We start from the raw sequence: 25,139 nt of genomic DNA on the forward strand, positions 1-25,139 counted from the left end.
ATACAATATATTACACATTGCATATTTTTTTACTCCAAATAACAAACAACACCTTTTGTCATATGCATTTACAAGCGATAGGGAGGATGCGGGGAAAGATTCTGTCATTACCAAGTATTAGAATTCTTCTACTAATCCAAAAACTGCAAAGATCAAAATCCTAGCTAGCATCAACTTACTAATACAACTCTACACAAAACCAAAACCACCTTATGCAATGGAAACAACTCCATATCTACCCCTGTTTAAGAACATCTTTCCTTTTTAAAGCTAGAACAAATTCAATGTCATGGGGGAAAACAAGTGTGTAAAATAGTCACCATTTGGTATTCACTTATTCTGAAAACGAATGTACACATCCCCAAAAAAATACAGTGTCCTTTAAAAATAATCACATTTTAATGCAGTCTGTATCCTGCGTCATTTGTTTGAAATGCCAGTCCAAGGAATGTTAAGATTTAGCTGACGATTATCTCCTCAACATTATCCCAATTTGATTATACAGTGTTTACTACATCAAAGCCAGAAAAAGCACAGTAATAGATTCAGCGACACACCCACTTGGAACAGTGAAGACCTATTATTAAAGAACCATAAGAATAATTTGCAAAAGGTTTTTATTTTCCAACACAGCCTAGCGTAAGATCCTACCATAAAGCAAGGTTGTTAAATATTTTTATTCAACCCACATATTTGAAGCTGTGCCTCAGAAGTTAGGTGAAATTATTTATGTGATCAGGAAACTTGACTATCCTTCTTGTCTAACTCTCTTATTGGACCCATTACAGAAATCCAACAGCCAGGTTTCACATGGCTGAATGCATCAATAGCCTGCCACTACCATTCATTCCCTTGTAACTTGGTAACTCATACCGGAACACAACACAAGGTATTTCTTTCAGCCCTGATCATGAACGAGTTTTCAATATTTTCAGTTTTAACATAGTTTTATTATGCTGTAGTCAACATAATAAACATTAACGTTTAGCAACTCAGCACACTCAAACGAGCAGGTTACAGTTAAAAATCCACACGTGGGGGTGCCCGTACAGCTCAAGGGCACAACAACCTGCACTGTTTCCCCACTCATGCAGGAGAACCACAGAAGTTTAGGTTCAGACAACTAGAATTATTATAATCAACACATCATCTGGAGTTACGTTGCCTAGGATTATAAGATAGCAATTATAATGTTGTCACCCTGTCTATGTTAGCTCTCACATCTTCTCTAGCACCGGTAGGGCTGAATGGTAGACAGCTTTAAAATGAGAAGCTATCATTGGGCAGAAGGCTACACAACAAACACGTATTTAACTAAGGATGCCAAACTGGTCATACCACGTGAACCTTTCAGCAGGCTTGACAGCACTATCACTGCTATCCTCCTACATCTATCAAATCACAGAGAAGTGTTGTTTGTGCAACATGTTTTCAAAGATGCAGCACAACTTTTAGGTATAAACAGAGCTATTTAGTGCTGCCTATCAGCAAAACAATCAGCTTAATGTACATCCTAACAGTTACAATAACACCTTGAACACAAGATCTCGTAAGGACAAGAGTACACAAACAACCTACCACTTGGTAAGTTTGTGCGTAAGCGCATCAGTCACTGCACAATAGCTGTCCGCACACTTTTTTTTTATTCTAAGAAATCTCAAGTTGTTACTTTCCAGTTACTATAGCTAACACATTGTTCATAGGTTTATTCTATGAGAACAAGTTCCATCTGCAAGTCTAGAAGAATTTCTTTTTATATTATATACACACACAAACACAGCTTTCTTTAATTTTCACTCATCTTCCTTTAATAATCTGAACAGAACACCAGAAGTGAAATCCTTAGTACGTTCCCGTCCTCAGTCTGGTGCAGTTCTTCTCAGTTGCTATACAACACTAGTGTAATGTAAATTACAAGAAGGCAGAATAGAACAGTAAAACAAAGATGTTGCCTATTAACAAGAAGACCCCTCCTAGCGAGGCTGGTACCAGTTCTGACCGGATTTTTTGAGCATTATCCTTCAGTATATTTTTTTTTTTTTTTAGGATTAAATCAAACACGTTCCTCTATAAAATAAACCATACAACACATATGTAACACCCATCTCACAATGTCTACAATGCAGCTTATGCAGAGCAGCTACCTTTTGCTCAACACTAAGACACAGAAAACCCTACCCGCAGCCTATAACCTCTATGACTATTAGTAACCTTCGCTCACACAAGTTATCCCACTGATGACACTATTCATTTACAGATGGCAAACCAAACACACAGCATAGCGTGTAAAAACTCCTGAATGAATCGAGAAAAGCCTGCAAATTGTTAAATAACAGAAAAAAAACATATTAACCGGACAAATATACAGAGGTGCCACTTTAAAATTTTCCAGATAAGGATGGTCTGACTATCTGGAGAGGAAAAGCTTGTAAGATGTTTGCATGGATCTGATCAACACGACCTCTGGACTTCTACATAAGAGCTCTACTTCCATGCTTCTCCTTCAAAAAGACAATGCATACAGCAAGTCTACCACAGTGGAAACACCCCTCAAAACATACTAAAACCTGAAGAAAAAAATAATGAAAATCAATGCTAGAAGCAGAAACAGGAGGTCTGCAAAGAAAACAGCCCCGTTAAACCTTCAGAGTGGCTTTAAACAACATAATTACTAGAGAATAGGGCTGAATCAAGACTCTTCTCCCAGTGACGAAGCAAGATCTTGCCCTTCTGAAAGCATTTATGGCATGACAGTGTATACACAGAAGTGTCAAACAAACAGCCAAACTCAAGATATTCTTGACTTGCAAGGACACTTGTTGCTAGACGGTCACACTCACAGCAGGAATTTCATTTGAATCTGCATCCTTAAGCAGCTTTAATTAAAAGTATTAACACAAAAATTCAAGAAATTATTTTAGCTGTGCAGAATTCAGTAAACAAAGGACTACATACACTATGACAAACTTGAATACTCCTTTTAGATGTATAGCATAACATTTAAAATCAGTTTGGAATACATTCAAGATTACAGCAACATTTAGACAAACTAACTGAAAATTACAGTATTGTGACAGATAAGTATTCAACTTACTTTACATAATATCTTGCACCTTCAAAAGTATAAGCTTCCTCCCAACCTGTAGGTAAGTCTGGAAAACAAGTAGCAAAACATTCCAATTAACTTTTGAAATGACGCTAGCCATACTGGTCTACTCCCTAAAACTAAGGTAGTTAAAATATTGTGTGTCTGGTTCCACATGTTGAAAGCTTTAGTCCTATAAACAAATATTTTAGAATTGACTCACATAACTGTCTCAGTTTAAATTCTGTAATTCAAGAGAAACTACATGCAGGAAAATCTGATTTGGATTTCTTGTTCTCAAATAATGACAATAAAGGTTTAAATGTGCCCTTATACGTTCCTTCCTTTTACCCGTAACTAGAACTCACGGTCATCACCAGATCTTTCTGCCTTGAACTTCAGTAGCATCAAGTTACCTGACAGCCAGAGATCTAAACAAAAATCAATTTACTGAGTTTGCGTTACATGCATCTTAACAGGCATGGTATCAACTATACCACAGAGTATCAGCATTATATTAGCATAATTCCACCACTGTTGTGACTAACAAGTGTTCCTGCAGTGTTTACAACTCTATTCAATTTAACATGAAAATAATTTTCAATGCAAATCTAGTGGAGGAAGTGGGTACATCTTTTCTTTCTCTATTATCACTCTTAAGAGTCAGGAGCCCACATATAAAAAAACCCCACCGCTAATGGTCAATTTTTTTTTCAAGTAACAGCTTTCTGATGTAATGGAAGCTCTGAAGATGTTGGGCAACGCTATGCAACTCTAGATACATCACTACCCTTAAAAGTTTGCCTCGGTTAATAAAAAAAATAATTGATATGTAGGACTGGATCATTGAATTATAAAAGCAAGAATGCATTTCCTAATTAAAAGAAAAAAATACTCATTCTGGGTCATGTGATTTTTTTTTTTTTTTGCCAGTTTACTTATTTGTTCTGGCTGGCTTTTTTCTTCACTCTTGTCTTCTCTAGAACAAAAATCAAGGTGTCTTTTGATAACAGCACAGGGCAAAGTACAGCAAACAGGAAGTCTCTCTAGCAGAAGTATTTATGGCTACTATAAGAACTTTGCAAAAAATACCTTTCCAGTACTGAATATCTCAAGGAATAAAAAGCACTTCAATTCATAATGGAGGACAAAGCTTTCCTCATCGTCTAGTAAATATCTCACAGTATTATTTAATAAGGAGCTTTACAATAACATACAATTCCAAAAAAAAAGTGTTATTCACTCAAAAATTGTTTAAGAGAAGACATATTTTGAACATATTTTGACTATGTTTCCAAAACAATGGTCAGGGCAAAACAAGATATAAAACCCAGAATTAATCTGTTTGATGATATCTATGTATGGAGAGATTCATTAACATACACATGAATGAGGAAAACTACAGAAACAGGTTTGTTTTGCAGACACTTCAGTATCTGATTGACAAATCATGGTCAGTATATGCAAGGTCATGCCTCGCTCTTGTGTTCAGAAACAAGTTTCATTTACCCGATAATAACTCTGCTATGTTACATACGATAATCCAGATACTCAAAAGCAAACTGCATTTCCTTTAGAAGGCACTTAATGGCAGAAACAAATGAGACACTTAGAAAATTACTGGGAAATCACCATCAGTCAACAGAGACACTGGTAATAGTTTAAAGAAAGAATTAATACTCAGCTAATGTTAAGTGTCCAACAAGCAAAGCACTTCACATACATCTGCCCCCACGCATATTGCTGTAGATGAAGGCCAGTTTCTCAATTAATCTGAGTACTGAAAGCAGAGAAAAGAGGAGCCTGATAGCAATCAGTAGTTCTATTTCCCAGCATTAAATGACTTCTTACAAATAACAGCCCTTCGCTGCAGATCAAACTGCAGAGTACTAATAGCCAGAAACCTGTGCTTTTTAAACTATTCCCAGCTCAACAAAAAAAAAAAAAAAAAAAGCTGCCCACAGTTTTCTAAAAGGCTGTTTCTGATTTCTTAATGCATAAGTATTAACCACACATAAAAAGCAAATAATCTGATATAGTCCAATTCACTTGCAGATTTTCCTGCGATTATCCAAGCGATTACATACCTAAAACCAAGTGCCCTTATTACTACACTCCACCACCTCCCAGTGGCATATGTAGCCTGTGTGCAATTCCAGCAGTCAGAGTTTGGCTCCGGGTCTCCAGAGCGTCTGCTGTAAATCCTCCTCCTCCAGCACCTCCTGCTGCTACTTCTCCGGAGTGGAACAAACAGCAGTAGCAAAGACGACCGATTCCACCCTCCTCCCTCCAAGTTATTCCTAATGTTTCAGTCGCTTTTCCTCCTACCTATTCCACCTCTCTCAGTCACTTAGAAACCACCCACACTCTCAGCCTAGATGGAAGCGAAGGGAGAAAAAGGGTTTCTAGGTGTCTACATTTAGTGGAATCAGCCTCTACATTTCTAGTAGACCTATCGTGGTTATATCTAGGTACTGCTGGAAACAGAAATAAGATGAGTGGTTTAATGCTGAACTGAGAAAGGATGCTACGCAGGTGAATAACCGGGGTAGCCTGTAAGAAGCATGAGAGGAACAAGGAGGTCCCTAATGGTAACTGTACAATATTATAGGGGTGATACAAGGCAACAGAAAGAAAGCACAGAAAGAGAAATTACACAGACACGGAGGGAAAACACGAGTGCAAAGGAAAGCGTTTTAAGAAAAAGACGAGGAGCACGCTGATGGCAAGCTGGACAGGCAAGGCTGCACTGTAATGTCATTCTTGCTCAAGCTGGGGGCAAACAACTGCGAGAAGTGAGGGGAGCCCCGCGGAAAGCACGGGATGAGGAGTTCTCTGGGCCGGCTGCGGCGGCACCAAGGAGGTTTCCAGGACCGGGCTGCTTGGGGGCAGCGGGGAGAAGCCAGGGGCGCTGCCCGCGCCCGCAGGGGGGCGGGGGCCGCGGGGCTGAGCCCGCCCGGGGGCTGGGGCGGGCGGCGGGAGCCCGGGGGGCGGCCGCGGGAGCCGCGGGGCGACGGGCTCGGCGAGACCCCGGGGAGCGGGGAGGGGAGGAGGAGGGCGGCGCTCGCCGGGCGGCCGGGCGGGGGCGGCCGTGGCGGGGAAGGGCCGGGGGCCCCGGCCGCCCCCGGCCCCCGGGCGGGGCTCCTACCTGCGCTGCGGCGGTGCCCGGTGATCACGGCCTCTCCGGTGAGCGGGTGCAGCCAGGTCGTGCTCTTCGCCTCCTCGCTGCGGGGACGGACACACGGACCGAGTCAGGCAGGCGCAGCCCCGCCGCCGCCTTCCCCCCCGCACGCCCCTCCCGGCCCCCCGCCCGCCCAGCCCAGCCCCGCGCCGCTCCGCTCCCCTCCTCGCCGGCCCCCCGCTCACTTGATGAAGAAGACGCGGCCGCCCTGGCTGATCCCGTAACTCCAGCTGCCGGGCAGCGCCCGCAGCCGCTCCGCGCTCAGCTCCGCCGGGGCCGCCATGGCCGAGCCGCCGCCGCCGCTACCAGCGCAGCCGGGGAGAGCTGAGGGGAGCGGGGAGGGGGGGCGGCGCGGGCACGAGCGAGCGCGTCCCCGCCGCCGCCGCCGCCAACACCTTGGGGAGGGGGAGGGCACGGCGCGAGGGGGAGGGGGGGCAGCGGCACGCCCCGCCCCGCCCCTCCCCGGCCCGCCCCTCCCGCCGCGGGGGCGCGCTCGGCGCCCTGGCTGGCTGCCCGCGGGGGCGCGCCGCCTGCCCCCGCCGCGGCCGTTGGGGAGGGGCGGGGCGGGGCGGGGGCGGGCAGCGGGTTCCGGCGGGCGGGCGGCCCGCGCTGGGGGCGGGGGGGAGCGCCGCGGGGCGGTGTCGCCCCCCGGCCGGGAGGGGACGGCCGGAGAGCTCGGCCCCGCGGGGGGAAAGGAGTGCCCGAGCGGCGGTGAGGGCTGCCCCGCCGGGTGGGGAAAGGCGGGCTGCAGCCGGGGCCCGGCTGTGCGGAGGCCCCGGCTGGCGACGGGCGAGCGGGCGGGGGGAGGGGTCCTCGCCCGGAGGGCGCGGGCGGGCAGAGTCCGGTAACGGTCTGAGGAGCGCGGGGCTGAGGCGCTCCTGTGTCGCAGATGCAGAGCTGAGCCAAACCCAGCGCCTTCCCTCTCGCCGGGGAGCGAGTCCCGCGCTCCTCGGTGTTCTCCCCCCCGGAACTAGAGGCGAGCCGCGCACATCCCAGCGGTGCGAGCTACCGACGGGAGGCACCGCCTCCGGCCGTCTCTCGTCGGGTCTTTAGAGACACGCGTTCCTGCAGGGAACTAAAACTTTTGCCGAATTTCCTCCGGGAGTGTATACGCTCTTCTCATACCCTCAACTTTAAGCTTTCAAGCTTTTTTTGAAGTAAAAAGATGCCATATTTTTTCTTCATGTAAACAACTCTCTCTGAACTGTGTACCTGGCCTCCCCAAGAGATCTCGGATGTGACAGGCATACATGTTTTCAGTATTTAGGGAGGTGGTAGTAATTCAGGTAAAAGCCACGTCTGCAAAAATGAAAGTGTGTGTGTATACTTTTATTCACATGAATAATCTGATTGTGTGTGCATTAATACATAGCTATGCACACCTTTGATTTAAGTTATAAATGACAAATGGAAATTACTAAAACTGTCTTGTGGCCACGATACTTTTAAGAGAATCTTGCCTTACAAAAACACTTTCTGAACGAGGAGTAAAGCTGGGAAGTCTGATGGTATTCCTGTGTCCACAAAAACATTTGAAGTTCACAGCCGACAGTATTCCGCGTAGCAGCTTTGTCCTCTCTCCCATTCTGAACACCTTGGGAAAAATAAAATTTGACGGAACAAGTAGCTGTGTGGTTTGGTCCCCACCACAGCGTGTGGTCAAAGCCTTAAAACCCAGTCGCCCCACACAAGATATTCCAGACCTGAAGAGCAGTGAACGTGTGAGCAGATCTCAAGTTATCTTTAAGTAAGTGGATGTAAGATAAGAATTCCTCCCTGTCCAACAGTAGCCTTCATTTCCACTCACCACTGACAGCATCTGAGATTTATAGTCTACCAGAAAAAAAGATATGCTGGAGAAAACACAAGTTACTCTATAAACAGTTCCCTTCTCTCCTAAGAGCAAGAGCCCTCGGATGATGAGTAAAGGTGAATAATGGCTCTTCCTCTGACGGGCTGTGGAAAGCTGCCTGGCAACGGCATGGGGGAAATCGCATACGTTTTGGGCTCCTGAGGGTGGTGGTGGTTGTATCCTGATGCTTCCTCATGCAGCCTAACTAAAGCAGAGAGCAAGTCTCCAGAACACTGGATACCTGCCACCATGCAGAACCAATTATTTTCTTCTCCAGCAGAGGAGGACATGCAGCACAGCTAGACTTATATTGGCCCAGATCCATAAGTTAGGTATTTAGGTAGGATATAGATGCACAAATCCTGGCCTGCTTTGCATATGTTTAGAATTGCTGCCATCTTGGTAAAACCAAGAGCATGGTACCTAAAATATGTCAGAGCCTGGCTGAATTCTCAGGCAAGACATTCCTCCAAGTGCCACAGAGGCCTGATAAATCAACTGCATTCAGGCCACACCTAAGAAGGACTTACAAGATTAGTTTCTGTATAACTCACAGCAAACAGGTTGGTGGCAGAGTCATCACCATGAATGCTACAGAAAACCTCTTCAGCCTGAAGGACGTAAGAGCATTTAAAACCATGTCACTCACTTCCCAGGAAAATGCTTTTGCTCCAAGCTATAAGCTATTCTGAAGCTGAGACTATTCTATGAGTACACTGAAGGTGCTCCTCCTCCCCCTTTGAAGTCCCATTACTTTGAAAATATAATTATTGGGCTATAGGGTGGTGACATGACTTGCTGGTCTCATGAATAGGAAGCTCATATAGGGAGTGATGGAAGATCTTGGTTCTACTCCATTGTTCAGGGACTCATGTATTTTATGTTAAACAGTCATCAGATAAAATCCAGTATTAGTTCTGGAACACATGGAAAGAACATTATGACTGTATTTACAGAAACTAATCCTGCAAGATGCCACGCACCATGAACTTGCGGTGATTTCTGGGAGCCCGGAGTTTTACCATTTTGTGGAACAGAGCTCATGAACTCCAAAGAGTATGAGGGAAACCACACCTGCATCATTTGTGCAGGCTGGTGCCGGCAGCTTTTCTTTCTGAAGGCTGCTGTTGCTTCCACAGTTAAAACTTTTGCTTCAAACTTAGTGTAAAAGTTTGATAAAAACAAATTACACATCGAGTTTTCACAAAGTTCACTAAAAGTACATCTTTTCTACAGTCAGATAAGTGCTTGAATGCTTTTAAAAGAGGGACTCGAGAATAATATTTTTAAAAAAGCCACATCACTAAGGGGAGTAAAAATGTCTCTTAAAAGCAGTTTATATCACCATAACAACTCCATGCATAATTTAAAATACTACATAGTGTACCTTTCACATCATTCTTTTTTACTGTAAAAATGAGCTAACAATTACAAATGTGAAATTGGTCAATCTGATTTATAAGACTCAGAGAAATCCATCAGGATGCTCCCATCTGGCCAACACTTTTTTTCCCAGAAGAGTTGAAGACAAAGTGTTCAAGTGGTGACCACCACTGACACAACTCTTCTCTGCTTTCTGCGTGTACGGCCTGATCTATCTGCTGCTCCTGTCACCGATGGGAAGTGGGTAGAGGATGCAGAGCAAGTTGTTAATATCTGTGTGTGAGGCAGAGCCCCCCCACCAGTATATTGGCCACCCATCACTGGGAGCTTGGGATAGAGTTAAAAACCCGGCTCCACTGAGCTTTTTCCTGTGGTTCTCCATTCTGACCCCACCTTTTTTCCTTCCTCTTTCACCTCCCCATGACAGTAGCTTTCCTAGCAACTCCCCCAGGGTCAGGGAGTACTAAGGGAGCAGTAAGTTTATTGATGTTTAAAAAAAAAAATCATTTTGGCTCAATCATATATTCATAATCAAAATATTTAAAATTCCTGAGGCAAAAGAACCCTGCCCACAAAACGATGACACCCTTTAAATGGGATTAATTAAAAAACAGCATTGGGAGAACATTCATTGAATAAGTCTCAGAGAAATCCACCCACACCTCTCCCAACAGGTATGAGGTGACAATGAACGTATGATGAGCCAAGAAAAAAAGGACTACATCTAAGTATAGCATCTGACAAAGCCAGTAGCCTCTGAAGCAGGGAGTGGACTGCAGTCCCGACACTCCACCTAAAACCTCTTCACAGAATTGTGTTCGTCAGGGTTGATTCCGTGTATTCTGTTAATATGAATCAAATTGGATGAGGTTATTTCATGGAGTCTGTGACTTTACATTTTTTATGCTGTTTAACTAGCAAGACAATATAACCCTTAACATCGCAAGAAAAGACCATTGCTGGTGCTGCGGTTTTATGTTACACATTCTCATGAGGGAGCTGCTTCCGAAGGGTGGGTTCCTTTTTGCCCCATCCCTAAACATGAGTTTTTCTTGCCTCTGTACCGATATTGCAGCCCATGGTGAATTAGATCAGTTTGCTGATCTGGCAGAAAATAAATCACAAATCCTCTCAAATAATTCGTTTCCCATTAGATCGCTAAGCTGATCCAACCCAGCCTGAGGTCACTTGATAACTAGATCCAACACATGGGGTGGGAAGAGAAGAACCACTCCTTTTAGCCTACATTCCTCAATGACAGAGAGGGGGAAAACCAACAAATACGCTGACTGACGTTCTCTGGAGTCAGAGTATCTCTGTGTAGATGAACAAAACAATTAGCCTAGGTCAGAGGAAATAAGAAAGAGGAAAAAAGCTGTCTAGCACAGCCTCTGCAGATAGCTCTGTTGGTAAAATGGAGCCTCTCCTGTGCTCTAAGTAAAGAGCCTGATAACAGTTCAGGGCTCCCGTCCGGTAGCTCTGAAGGCTGCAGGGTTTTCTAGGGGTCATTGGTACAAGTGGCACAGTAGTCCTCTTCTGGGTTACTGCAAAGCATCAGTCTGACTGAACAAGCATTGGGTCATTAGCCTCCCTGTCATCAGCACGAGATATCCTAGCAGACTGTTTTCACAGGCTGTGAGACACAGAACTAAAGCCTGCACTTAGGCAGTAGAAACAAAGCATTTATTTTACAGTTTAATAAGTTTTGCAATCTATGCCTAACAGCAGAAGCAGTTTTGCTCATTTCAAAACTTTTTTTAACTTCAATTAATGATATACAGCTATGTATGTATGTATGTATGTATAGCTATGTTGTGTGAAAATTTTGTTACCTTTGGGACAGTGAATCCTTATATGAGGCTGATTTCTTTTAAAGATCCTGTCAGACCAATACAAAACAAACTGCAAAGCCAGAGCGTGAGATTTGCTTTTCCCTGGCAGGCAACATCAGAAAAGCAAAAGGGCTTATGTCTCTCCGAACCAGCATCATCTTGTCAGAATCATATTGACCATTCAGTGCAATTTTGAAGAGAGAATACTCTTTTTGTAACAAGTCTCTTTTCAGAGACTTGTTTACCTTACTGTCTGTGTCATGTATACCATGATGAGCTTCTCACCCAGAAATGATAGATGCCATAATCAGGACCTTCAAGTTTCTTTTACTGATGATTGTATAATATTCAATATCTCAAAAAAGATTGAGGCCTCAAGATCAAGAGCTGCTTTGCTGGAACCTTCTTTTCTTCCTTTTCACACCATTTCACAGCCTTCTTGTTTAGGAAGCCCTTGAGACTACTGTAACAATGGTTGTCTGTGACTTTTGCACAACCGTCAAATGACATTTTTTAATCACATTTATTACCAGGATTATTTTAAAATAATATTAGGAAGGAAAGAATTTGTGAGGGAAGTACAGTGATCCCACTTCTCCTTTCACCAGCAGTTGTTAGCCACAGCTGGCTGAAGCCAGGAAATCTCATCTTTCAAATAACCCTCTCATTTGAATAATTCAGAAGAAAATCATATACAGTACAACACAAAGTAAATTCTCTGTCTCTCAGCTGGCTCCTCTGTTTCACAGATCTCTTCAGTATCTGGTAGACTTCAGCATCTGCTTTTCTTCACACAGTTCTCTTCATTGCTGCTGTCCAACTCCTCAAAAACTTGCTCTGTTTCAAACTCTAGGAGATGCAGAAGCTTTCTCTGCTCTGGAAGAAGCAGATGATGACCTGTGTTTCTCCTAAGTATTGTCTTTGTTCAGTAATTGCTTGAAGAAATAAGGAGAAACTTCATGTGGAATATCTGGAAGGGCTTCACCTGTGGTTTGCATTATGTAAGATATACAGAGCCTTATGGCTGCAAGGGCTTTCACTTATGGGATCTTTTCTCATATCTTTTCTCATGCATTCCTCCCCCCCCCCCCCTTTTTTTTTCCTAATGGGGCTAGTAAGAATTGGCAGTATCTTTGTATTTAATACTGCCAACTATATAACGAATTTTAAGCTATCCCCATTAAACTTTCAGCAACTGATAGCCTGTTTTCAGAGGAAGGCAAAATAATAGTGTTTCACCCTTGAGATTTTTGTAGACACCCTTGTGGCAATCTTGATGACATTTTCCTTAAAACCATTACGTTGTGGATACCTTGGCCGTGAAGTGCTGTAGGTGATACTATTTTTGCAAGACATTTAACGTCATAATCAAATCATGGTCCATTTCGGTAATTACCACAGTTGGTGTAATACGTATGCCAGTCTTTATGGACTAGATGTAAGATTACTAGAGTAGCAGCGATATTCTTTAATAGTGTTAAAGCAGAATAACAAGAAAAGTCATCTTTTTTTAGTCTGTAATTTTCCCAGTATCAAAGGCAAATCCAGGCCACCTCAACTTGTTGATCTAAAGTTTCCTTGAGTATATTTAGATACGAGCTAGTATCTGTTCCAACACTTGTTATGTTGTTAACAGCACTCACCTTTTATCATCTTATCACTTTCTTTCTGGCCTGGACTGTTTACTAGAAATTCTATTCTTACTTTACTATATTTTCATGTACTTCAGCTTTCCTATGCACATCTTTTTCATTTTATCTTCATGAGCTCCTGTTCTTCCAGATTTTCAGCTCTTGCAATGAGAGGTAAGATGGAGTTTTGTTCTTTCACATTTGTTTCCTTTACATCTGATTTACATTTTACTCACAGTAAGAATATTTTGCTCACTGCATGACATGAGTTTTACCTACTTGTGCTGGATAGGTATTTAACTGAAAAAAATGTTATTGAAACTTTACTTGCAAAATTGTGTCCAACTCATATGCGTTGTGTTTCAGATACTGGGATTGGATTTTTCTGACACAATGAAGGTGTCTTCCAAGGCCACTTTTATGGCAGCAGTGGGCTAGTCAATATAGTGAATATAGTCTATGGTGCCATTCTTATTCTGCTGTAGGTACCTATATCCTCTCAATTGAATCACACCTTGAACTGCTCTGACTACACTGACTAGCACTCCGTTAACAACAATGGGATTCTTCGCCAGGCAGAAGTAGAGACCTATATCATAAACTGCTGTAGTCAGAGGAGACAAATCCCATCTGAAACATAACTATCATTTGAACAGTTCCCATAAAGAACCCCCCATACAGAATATTTCTTTTAAAGACACTTGTAGTCACTGATGGGAAGCTTTTGCAAAATGTTTTTGCTTCTTATGAATATAGCTGTGTATTTTCTTCCAATCAGTCTCTTCCATTATTTCTTGAAAATTCACTCTGGTTGATTGCATGTTTTAGACTTCAGCTCTGAATCTTCAGATCTGTTCTGCTTCATTTTGTAATGTGGTTCTGTAGCATCAGCTGTCTTCCCTTTCAAAACTTGTAATCAGATCTAGCTCTGTTCTGCAACCAAGCTAATTCTCACAGTCTTTTCTAAGCTAAAACTGTGTTCTTCTAGAAGCCTTTTCCTGAATTTTGGGTCTCTTGATCCCTACAGTATTCTGATCTCAGATCTGATTTTGAAAATTACACGATTGACAGTACTTTGAAACATTACAAGTATCTCGAAAGATTTCCTTTTTGGTTTCAGTTGTATAACTGCTGCGTCTCATATTGTTTGGTCTTTCCAAGAGTGCAATATTTTCTCAAATCTCTATAGCACAGGATTTCTCATTTGCAATCTGGTGCTTCTGGTGTGGTACTACTCAGAGAGTTACCTTAATTCATCCTCCTTTTCATCAGTCCTATCTCCTTTTTAAAGAAAAATTGTGTTATTTGATTGAATCTCTTCCAACCATATCCTCAATTTCTGGAGAATTTAATCTGCTTTGAACTTTTTTAGTTCTTTCTCTATAGTGTTCTCCACCTACCACTTCTTCTAGTCTTTCATTTCACTGTTCCACCTTTTGTTTTTACCTCTGCTAGTGCTCACATGTAAGGCTTTTTAAAGGCAGTGCTAAATTAGTGATAAAAAAGACATCTTTATACAAAAAAGGGTAACATGCATATATGTAGAAGTAATAAAGATAGAAGAGAGGAAGGAATTTGTGAAGGAGAAACTAAAAATGCTCCACTAAGCCAGTTGCTGGCACCAAGTATCACTGACAACAGTTGCTGTATTGGAGAGCGTTCCATCCTCTAAGGCAACAGGTCACTCAGTTATAACCAGAAACCCACTGTCATTTGTCTCGCTAGTTCTTGCATAATCTGAGTTGCTAGTCTGTACGTTAAGTTTTATGCTCATATAGTTCTGTCATACTCTGTATATTCTCATATACTATTGTCATTCAAACATTTTTCAACTTTTTTTTTATTTGTGGAGCTCTGTTTTCCAGGGGAGACAGGAGCCCTGTGGGGCAGGGTTGTATTCACTGAAAACAGGGTTATCTTTCATTAAACACTTAGTAGTTCATGGATCGCACACAGTCTGTAGCTCCCTGGTTAAATATTGCATTAACACATGGCTCTTTTTCCCAGTTATTTCCATTTGTCCCAGCTTGTAGCAAAGGTTGACCCAGCTTGATTTGTAGTAGTTTCTTTTTATCCTTATACTGTCAGTTTCTGAAATCAAATTTTCTTTATTGAGCATATACATCTCTTTTTTTTTTTTTTACATATTTAAAATATCTTGTTTGAAATATTTATTCACTTAGAATTAGCATCCCTGCAGTCCCTGTAGGTTGCCCCCTCCTCCCCCTTCATTATTTGGCATTAAATACCCAAAATCTTCTGGGGATTTTTTGACTTAAGAATTGCTGTTTTCTCCTGCATCAAGTTCCCTAAACTTTTTAATTTGGTTACCTCACCAGTCAATTCCCTTACCACCAGAAGAATCTTACAGAAAAAGAGCACTGTAGTCTGTTTGTTCAGTATTTTAAATACCACTTTTCACTAACACATCAATTTTCTCTCCCTCTGGTTCCTTTCTGCCTCACTGCTCCGCTGCTCCCACTAGCTTTTACTTTCTCATTTTGCCTCCCTTTCTCAACTTCCTTTTTCTACCTCTGAAATGGCTGATGCCCGTTCTGCCTTGAACCCTACTTCCTCATCATCATCTTTGCCTCTCCCAATACTCCCCTTTAACTCAACCACTCTTTCCCACCATTTACACTTCTGCTCCTTCTAAAGAGGACCAGCATAGCACAGAAACAGGTAAAAGCTGTCACAGAATGACTTCTCCTCTGCTCTTCATTTTCCCCAAAGGCTGCATCTTCTCTCCAACACTGGCTGTGCACTTGTCCTCTCGTGATAATTTCTGCAAAACTCTGCACCTCCAGCTGGTCCCCAGAGGAGTCAGACTGGTGCTGTGAATAACGAGGCTTCCCTCCCTCCAGTCTGTTCTGGCTATCACTCCTTTTTTCTACCTGCCCACTTGTTTTCTATGTTTAATGTCCATGTGACACCATCCTTCTCTCTCTCCTGTACTAAGCCTTCCATTACAACTGGCTTCTGGCTTTCCATTTTGCTCTTTCTTTAGCTGATGATTTCATTTTCTACACTGAGATCTGTGCCTCTCTGTAAGTCTAGATCAGCTGCTTTGTTTCTCCAGATAAGGACTCTGGTTTTTTTGCTTTCTTCATGCCACTTCAGCGTGCTCTTATTCCTTCCATCAACCAAGCTACTGAGAACATTAAACTCTACTGTAACTTTTTAATATTTCTGGTTTTGGAGAGGGCAAGAAGGCATATAGCAGACTTGCAAATTGAAGAGATTAACTTCTCGAAGCTTTGCCACCATGCATTATTATTCCTAAGACATCATGAGAAAAAAATGGATACTATTCTCAAATTAGGAAGAACACAAGAAAATCTCAGTGAGATCAGGCTGCTAGGAAAATCTTGAAAGAAAGACAAGAGAACTCTTGGGAAACTGAAAGAAATTAACTAATCCTGAATCTTAGGAAATGACAGAAAAAGAAAATCAGAATTCCTGAGTAAGGGCAGGGGGAAGGGGGTTTAGGTAGATCGTATAACAAAGACAACTGCAGAGGGGATTGCAAAAGCACAGAAAAATGAAGCAACCCCGCTCAACAGAAAACGCAAGTAAGCAGCAGTATGCCAGAGGCCCCGAAGACTGCTGGTGTTTCACAGCAAGCTGCAACAGCAGAGCTCCCTGCCACATGGCCACCGTGCTACAGAAGTTATGTAAACCCTGGTGGGTGTATTAAGCTGCATTCAAAGAAGCCACAAGAGTATCAGATAAATGTCCTAATATTTGTGGTAGGCGATGGGACAATGCAGTTGTTATCATCTGTGTGTCCCTTTACTAATGTCGAAAGGAACGGAGGAAGTTTGCAGAGGAAAGAACATGCTTGATTCCTGCTTGATGATAGACAGATTTTGTTTCTAGCACCACTTGTAAAGATTGCCTGTTGCAACAAAAAAGCAAGCAGAGAAAGAATATGTTTTTTTAACAAGAGTTGTTCAGTGCTGTTTACATGACTGTGAAAAAAAAAAAAAAAAAGGTTTACCAGTTCAGCTATCCCAGGGAACAATTTCTTAAATTTTGTTGACCACTGCTGAAAAGATCATGTAAACCAGCAGCACTGTTTATGCCACCAGGAGAATATGCAACATTTCCAGTAACACAATGAAGTCAAACAAAAGAAATATGAGAGAAATGAGAGAGACAGATATCCAGTATAGTAATATTAATGCCATAGAAATGCTCACACCAGAACACCTTTAGAAAAGAGAATAACAGTAAGCTGCAGAAGAGGCCATGGTTGTAGGCTGCATCCAGCACCGGTGACAAGAAGGAAGAAAGGCAACAGTATGTAACCACATCGCAGCGGCATGCAAATAGCTAAAAATACTGGAAACCACCCCATGAGGACTGACATCAGAAGATGCTTCCACATTCCCCTGGGAGATAACAAAATGGGACAGACAACACCATATTGCACAAAAAATAAATCTAAATGGATGAGAATTCAAATTGATTCTGGAATGGTTGTGCAAGGGACAGTTGTGCCAAAGGAGTACAAGTGTTTCAGCCATATATCTGAAAAGACTATAGATTCTATGTTCACCCAGTAAAGCTATGTTAGATGTTGATTGACAGTTCCTAGGAAACTGCTAGAAACACAATACAGAAGAATGAATATAAGTGGAAGAAAGATAAAATCAGTTTTGGAGTAGTTGTCACAGGAAAAAAACCCACCAAAACCCCAAATCTGTTCAGTTGCAGACCTGAAAGAGACCTGATTCAATTCTGCACACGTGCAGTATTACTATACTGAATATATAGATAAGGTGTTTATAGCCAGTTTCTAAGGAAACTAGAGAAAGGACAGAAAATGTTCCAAGAAAAATAAGAGAAATTATCAGCTACTTTTACTGTGATTGCCAGGAATGAAAAAGTTAGCTGTAGAAGGAGAGCTTGGTTACACTGGTGATAGAGAGGAATCTATAAATAAATCCATTTCACAGGTCTTCACAGGATTAGGAAAAAGGAACAAAATAAGATTGAGATAATTTGCCACTTCCTTTGGTGTCATAGTTCTTCATTGCTTTTCAGTATCCAGGCGCTGTAGTTATTTCCAAGACAGGAAGTCTTGGATAAGTACTTTTTAAGTAAAAACCCAATTACTTCTATAGGCATCACAGAACTTAATACAAGTATGGTTTTGGAATGATACTTGCCTCGTTCAGCACGTCAGATGTTTGTTAGGTTATCCAAAGCTAAAATACTATTAGAAATAAGTGACACAAGAAGCTTTTGGCAAATGCTTTCCTGCGAAAGAATCAATGCTAACTATAGCCCCTGTGTTTATAGTCACATCCCTTAAACATTTCTTCAGTGCTCTGTTAGTCTTCAGAAAGAATCAGCCTTATGGAGACCAGATTACTAGCGTAATATCTGACTGGTAAAGTTGACAGAGAACACAAAGCTGAACAAAATGTATAGCCACATGTAGGTCTAAGAAGACAACCTTGCCTTGCATAGAAGGAAGCATAAAACTCTAGAAAATCTGAAGAGGAAATGAGAAATGTTTCAAGCCTTAGCATACATAACTTTTAAACAGGATCATAAGAATTACTTTTAATTTTTTTTTAGATTTGTTTTTAATAGATTCTGTATGTACCAAAATCCATAGGAAATCTCAGATGAAGGTAATGCATAGAATCTAATTTGCTCACCAAAAAGGTCTATTCACTGTGTGCTTCAGCAACTGTAGAAAACAGTGTGCCTTTGTAGCATTTAACAACTGTGTTTAAGAAGTAAGAACAAATGAAGAGGAAAACCAGAAGCCTGTCACGTATTTCAAGTATTGCAAACATACAAATAAACCCAACCCAGCATTATATCCCAGTGGAAATGAAAGTCTTAGTAATGACACAGACATTTGAACAGTTTACTGAGTATCTGGTATGGTTTGTTTCTGCTGTAAAAATGCCTCTTTAAGCCTTTAGTGGCACGGTTGAATCCAAAATCGTTAAACAAATTTTTACCCAGAATACAAATGCTGTTACTGCAACTTGGCAACTTTCTTTTCGAACTGAGCACTTCGCAGAGAAAGCAGTCTTAGGGACACATGTTTTGTCAAGAGCTCCAGTTACGCAATAACACAACAGGAAAGAGCTTAGAATCAAGGGAAAGAAAAACAACAAACAAAACCCGAGGCCTTTGCTGACCTTACAACAACAGTAATTTCAGCATCAGCCAGCTGACTGGAGTCAGTTAGAGATGCACGGTTAAAAAGCCTGCTGGAAACTTGCGCAAAGCTGGGTGGAGCTGAAGGAATAAGCCTCTGCCAGGTTTGTTCGCATCTTGGCAATGGCCTCCCTATCACTGACAAAGTGTTTCTGAAAGAATAGCATATTTTTACAATTTCAGTGCTTTGAAAATAAGTGCTTTACGATATCCAAAAGGGATGCTGATATAAACAAATGTAGGACAAAGATACAGCAGTCAGGTGGATGGCCTTGACCACACAGACAGACTCATACTCCATCACACAGCTGTAAAATATATAACCTAAAGAGAAAAAAACAACCTCTTTTCCCACCCTGCAGAGTCGCTTAATGGATTTCAGCAGCAAGTAGGCCACAAAGCTGTTTTTCTGGAATGGAAATGTTGTAGTTATTTCCTTCTCTAAACATACAGAGCAGGCAATACTGCTTCGAGAATCTCATCCATAAAGAAACAGAAATCAATATTGCAATACATGATACTCGTGAAGTCCTGATTTGGCTAAAAGCTCTTAATTTCCAGTATAGCACTTCATGGCATTTGCGCTGCTGGTAGGAAGCTGCCCAGCAGTGATTTATCAGCAAGGAAAATAGATATCTGAAGCTGGGCTCCTATGCCCATACTTAGTTACCAAAATAAATTGCCTGATTTTCAAGCTTGCCAAGAACCAGAAGCTCCCAGGAGCACACGTGTGATAGAGAAGGAACAATTACATAGCAGATCAAAGCTAAAGCAGACTAACCACAGTCCGCTAAATTACAGAGGAAACCAGGACTCTAGTGCCAATTGGAACATATTTTATTTCTTTTTGCTTTTCAGTGCCAGGTCTCCAGTCTGTGACCCACCGAGAAAGCTACTAACTCCAGAATCGCCTGTTGGTGACCAAATTCGACAAACTGGAGACCAATTCAGGGAGTTTTCACCTGGCATTTTAGGACAGGTTTCTAAAGCTGTGCTAGATCACTTACATGTCCAAGTATCTTCTAATCCAGGATAATGTAATGAATTTTAAATCACTGTCTCCCGATGTCTAACATAGAATAGTTCAAGAGACCTTAAACTCATTTAGATCAGCTTTCTATGGAAGAGAGCATAACATTTTGATATTCATGCATTATCTGCAATGTTTCCTGCTTGATGCAAGCATAACATTAAAGGTCTGTCTTCAGAAAGTGTCTGATATTGTCAGGGCTCCATGTTACTTCTTATAGCTCAAAGTGGCCAGAAATGAAATCAAACTGCCTTGGGCAGATGCTATTGACCCTAATTGGTGTCACTTAGGCAGAAGAAAATGGCCCCAAAACACCACAATAAATCAGGATATTACAAATAATTTATTCACAAGTAAAGCTTCCAGCTCCTGTGGACTACAAACATTTCATGTTTCAAGACATAAATGAGAAAAAAAGTGGTAATAAATTCAGGCCTGTTTGCTGCAAAAGAAGTTTTTCAATTTAGTTAAAGAAATCCAGTTGGAAATGACTGAGTGAACATCCAGGAAACAAAACCCAAATATTTCATCTTCATCACGTATCACCACTTACATAAATGGACCCAGACTGTAACCATAATGAGATCAGTGAGGGCCCAGTCTCATTAGAGGTTATGGATGCTACTAGAATAAAAATAATCTCAGTAATACTTACCACACTAGAACCAAAAGGCCTCAAAATAATAAATCTAGTGTTCTATGTTTATCCTGGCATATTAGAAAAAAAAAAACACCAAACACAAAACAACCTGTTGCCATTTTCAGCTACATCTGATCCAATATTGCTTTAAAGAAGTCCTAGAATCACACAGATAGCATTTTACAGCAAACTCTGTTCTAGTCAAATAGAATCATGGAAGGTCATTCGTAAGAAAATTACATAGTAAATCTGTTTCGGTAGAAAAGCGAAAAAATTTCTCCTCATTATATCCCATTTTGTTATGTATTAATCTTAGTCCTCCTCTTCCACTATAATTTTTCATCTTGACACAAATATGACTGACTTTAGGAAGATAAAAAGTTAAAATGCTCCATCTCAAATGAGCCTACACTAACCTGCAGCATACAGGTTAAATGCTATCCAACTCATATTACAGGGAAGTGGATTAGACCTGTAGATCTTGTAATACTGACTGTATCTGGCATGACTCGACTATATTTTCAGTTTAAATTAGTGGTGAGGAGCATGTAAGGTTCCTTCAGTGAGAGATTTGCTGTAGTTGAAGAATGACCTAGAATTTTTACATGTAAATCTATTTATTACCATAAGCTTATGATTTTTTTTGTGGTTCTCTTTCAATTTGCATATCTGTATGTAGGGCTCAGGCATAGTCTCATCTGTCTGCTCTCCCATTCCTTGCACACTGGTGACACTCTAAGGTTCTCAGCTCTTGCAAAAACATGACTCATATGGAAAAAAGTTTCCTTTTGGAAAGCTCCACTTCATTAGGTCTTATGGGAGCCAGCCTCTTCTGACCATTCCAGCTCAAATACTAGGACACCTTCGTTCAAAGACTTCAGCTCTCTAATTCTCTGCCAACTCCTTCTCATAAAGGAAACTAGCCTCATAGTTTCTCTAGGAAGCTTCAGCCACAGCCTTCAGCTTCTCTCTCTAATTCCTAGACTCACAACTTTTATTTTGTTTAGAGACTCTGCCGCCACCCTCTTTCATTAGCTTCTTCAGAACATAGGCAGCGTTCTTAAAGCTTATCAGCGCCCAAGTCCTTGTCCATGTCCCCACGGACTGAGTGGATCCACCTGAGCCCCATCTGAATACTCTTCTTGCCCTGAGTGTGTCACTTTTGGACTAACCACCTAATGCCCATTCTCATCTTGTCCAACCACTAAAAAAATCGGTGGTCAAATCCTACACCAAAGGTCTGTGTGTTATTAATACTCCGGAGCTTATCTGAATCCTCAAGAACGTTAGCATTTGCACATCACAGATTTCAGTGTGAAACTTGCAGGCTGCCACTGAAAGTCCTCAAATCCATTCTGCTCCTTTTTTCTTCTTAGAAATCTGTGCTGAACATGCAAAGCATGTATTCTAACATACTTGGAAAAATACACAATGAAACAACCCATTTGAGTCTAAACCCTGATCCTGGAATTATTGCTTGTTTTATTTTAATGAACAACTAAGTTTTAAACATCCTGAAAAACAGAAATCATGAGTTTATTTTGCTATTCGTGCAGTCCCGGTATTTATTGTCCAAATATCTGTGAGCAAGAGTCGAATATTCTTGAAAATAATCACACATCCTAAGGTTCATAGATTTTTTTCCCCCGATTCTTATTCATTAGCACCATTTTCTGATTTTGTTAGATACAAATTCTTTCTTTGCTCTTGTGTCATCCAGTGTTTGTGCAAAAAAAAAAAAAAAAAGTGACCTTATGCATATTCAACTTCGGTGTTTCCAGTTAAGTTAATTCCCACAAGTTAGTTGAAAAACATTTATATTGATTTTAGTATTAACCTAGAGATGCCCAAATAAAAACAGCAGGACTTACTGAGGAATAGTTTGAGACCACAATTTAAAAAAAAAAAACAAAACAAATCACAGAAACAAACAGACAAAACCCCCAGCAACCTTACAGTATAATATTTTGATATAATAAGACAGCAGAGAGAGATGGGTCAGATTTCCCATTTCCTGTGCACATAACTCATGATGATATTTGCTTCTTAGCAATGTTGCTTTAAAGATATACCCTGTAGCATATCAACAACAAATGTACTTGAACAAATCGGGATCAGTTAAGAAATGATTCATGAGCACAAAGAAGGGCTGCATTTGTAACAAATATTCAGCCATCTCTGCACGTTTTCTGTTCTCACCACCTGCTTACCAAGTAGCTTCTGTTTGAGAGTTTGCAGTATTCCCTGTGGAAGTGGAAGTGCTAGTCCAGTCGCCAACCACACCTTTTTATTTTTAAATACATATATTTGCACCAGGTGACTAAGGCTTTTCTTTCCAAGTTAAACAAAATGTTTTCCTATATGATGACTACCCTGTATTTTTGTTTCCTGCTTTAAAGCTTCGTGGAGACAGCAAATTCTTATTTTACTGTGAAACATAGCAGGTGGAGTCACTTACAGGCATATGATGTAGTGTTGACCTCACTTTGCTACCTCAGTAGAAGTATAAGGGTTTCTCACCACTGGGATTTTAAAGCAAGATAACCACCATGACACACTTATCTCCCGGCATAAAATACAGCAGTGGAGAATAAGCTTGAAGTGTGAATTAATTTCTTACTCATCAGCAAGTACGTAGAGCCTCTAGACCTTGTCATATACAGTTGCTGAACATTTGCACAACAGAGCCTCAGTAACTTGTACACCTATCATGAGCGAATCTTGTCTCCCTGAGCGTTTCCACAATGTCATCAGTGTTAGAGCTGAAGAGGAGGTGTCGGAAAAAAAGATTTGAATTTTTTTGTAACAAAACCAGTGAGGGTAGGCAAGTCATAGACTGGGGTAGGAAGTGTGGTTGTGACTTGCTGGGAAGATCAGATCCTTGGAGTGCATTAAGCCTGTGATACAGTAACACTTTATTTCAACAGCAGAAATCACCCTCAAGTTATAATCTAATTAGAGACATTAAGATTCATTTGCATGTTATGGGACATATTTTAGGGACAAGCTGCTTTGATCTTTAAGAAAAGGCCGATAAATGTTTGTCTTTTACTGTATCTAAATCAGGTAACTTGAAGTTAATATGAACTGAGTTTCAGTATGCTAGACTTTACATAGAGATGATTAACATGTCAAAGGGAACAGAGCAAACATTAAATGCAGGCATGTTATGTATTTATGACTGGCAGGAGGGTTGGTTTATTGCTGTCCCAGGAGATGAGCCCTAGGTGACTTCATAATCTTTCAAACAGAGTAGACAATATTCAGTTGGATTCAAGTACCCCAGAAATGGGTTATAAAAAGCACTACGTGCTGGATATAAGTACTTGAGAGAGGGGCAGAGGGAGACAGATTTTACTCTCTAATGGAGACTATTTTCCTGATATACGATCATGGATTTTTATTCAACTCTTTCCCTAGGTTAATATAACCGGGTAATTCTCCTAATCTGTATTCAGGACATTTCAGCCAGTAATAATTTAGGAATGAGAAAAAATATTCAGGTCTCTCTTCACCTTTGCAGAATCTGGAAATTGACTGCAGGCTGTGGGCCCAAATGCCTCATGTTATATCTGGGAACAAGTTGCAATCAATCCTCTGGTTTAGTGCACATGTTTATGTGAGTGAGATTATTAAAGATCGTATATAAAGAGCAGCCTGTTTGTGACTCTCTGTGAAGCACAAGATAAAATAAAGAGGATGTATGGCATACAGCTTTCTGCTCTCCAGCTGCCTTTAAGAGGGGGGAAATTCCCCTTTTTCTCTTTAGCTTGCTGAACAGTTTCCACACTAAGCTCTGCCTCTGTCTTGGCCAGTGCACTGATATTTCTTTTTTCTGTTTCTATACACCTCTCTTTTCCTTCTATACACTGTCAGCAGTCTGGGGTCCTGACTCTTGACATCCTAAGTTATTTCCCTATTAGTCATTTATTTTACAACTCTGCTGTCTGTCTGCCTGCTTCTGATGCCACTACCTGTCACTGCATCTACAGTACGCATAACAGGCTTTTCATACATAAGCCAGTTGCTGCACTAACATAGAAACTGTGCTGTGCTGGAGATACAAGTGCTTTGGGGTAAATATGGGCTCGCTTTTATATGGAAAATCCGCCCCTAGCTGTCATTCATTGCTGCTCACATTTTGTAGTTGCATTCAGAGAGCAGGGTGAGACAGTGCAGAATAATACCAGCATCTTTTCTCATGCATGTTTACTTTCTCCGAAGAAGATTTAATAGAGTCCTTGTGTATTAAGAAAGGCTCTGTGTATAAGCACATAAGGGAGATGGGTAGACAGGCTAGAAAAAATAGAGAGAAAGGG

Source organism: Platalea leucorodia (genome assembly GCF_965183815.1).
Source record: "Platalea leucorodia genome assembly, chromosome: 4".
NCBI lineage: Eukaryota > Metazoa > Chordata > Aves > Pelecaniformes > Threskiornithidae > Platalea > Platalea leucorodia.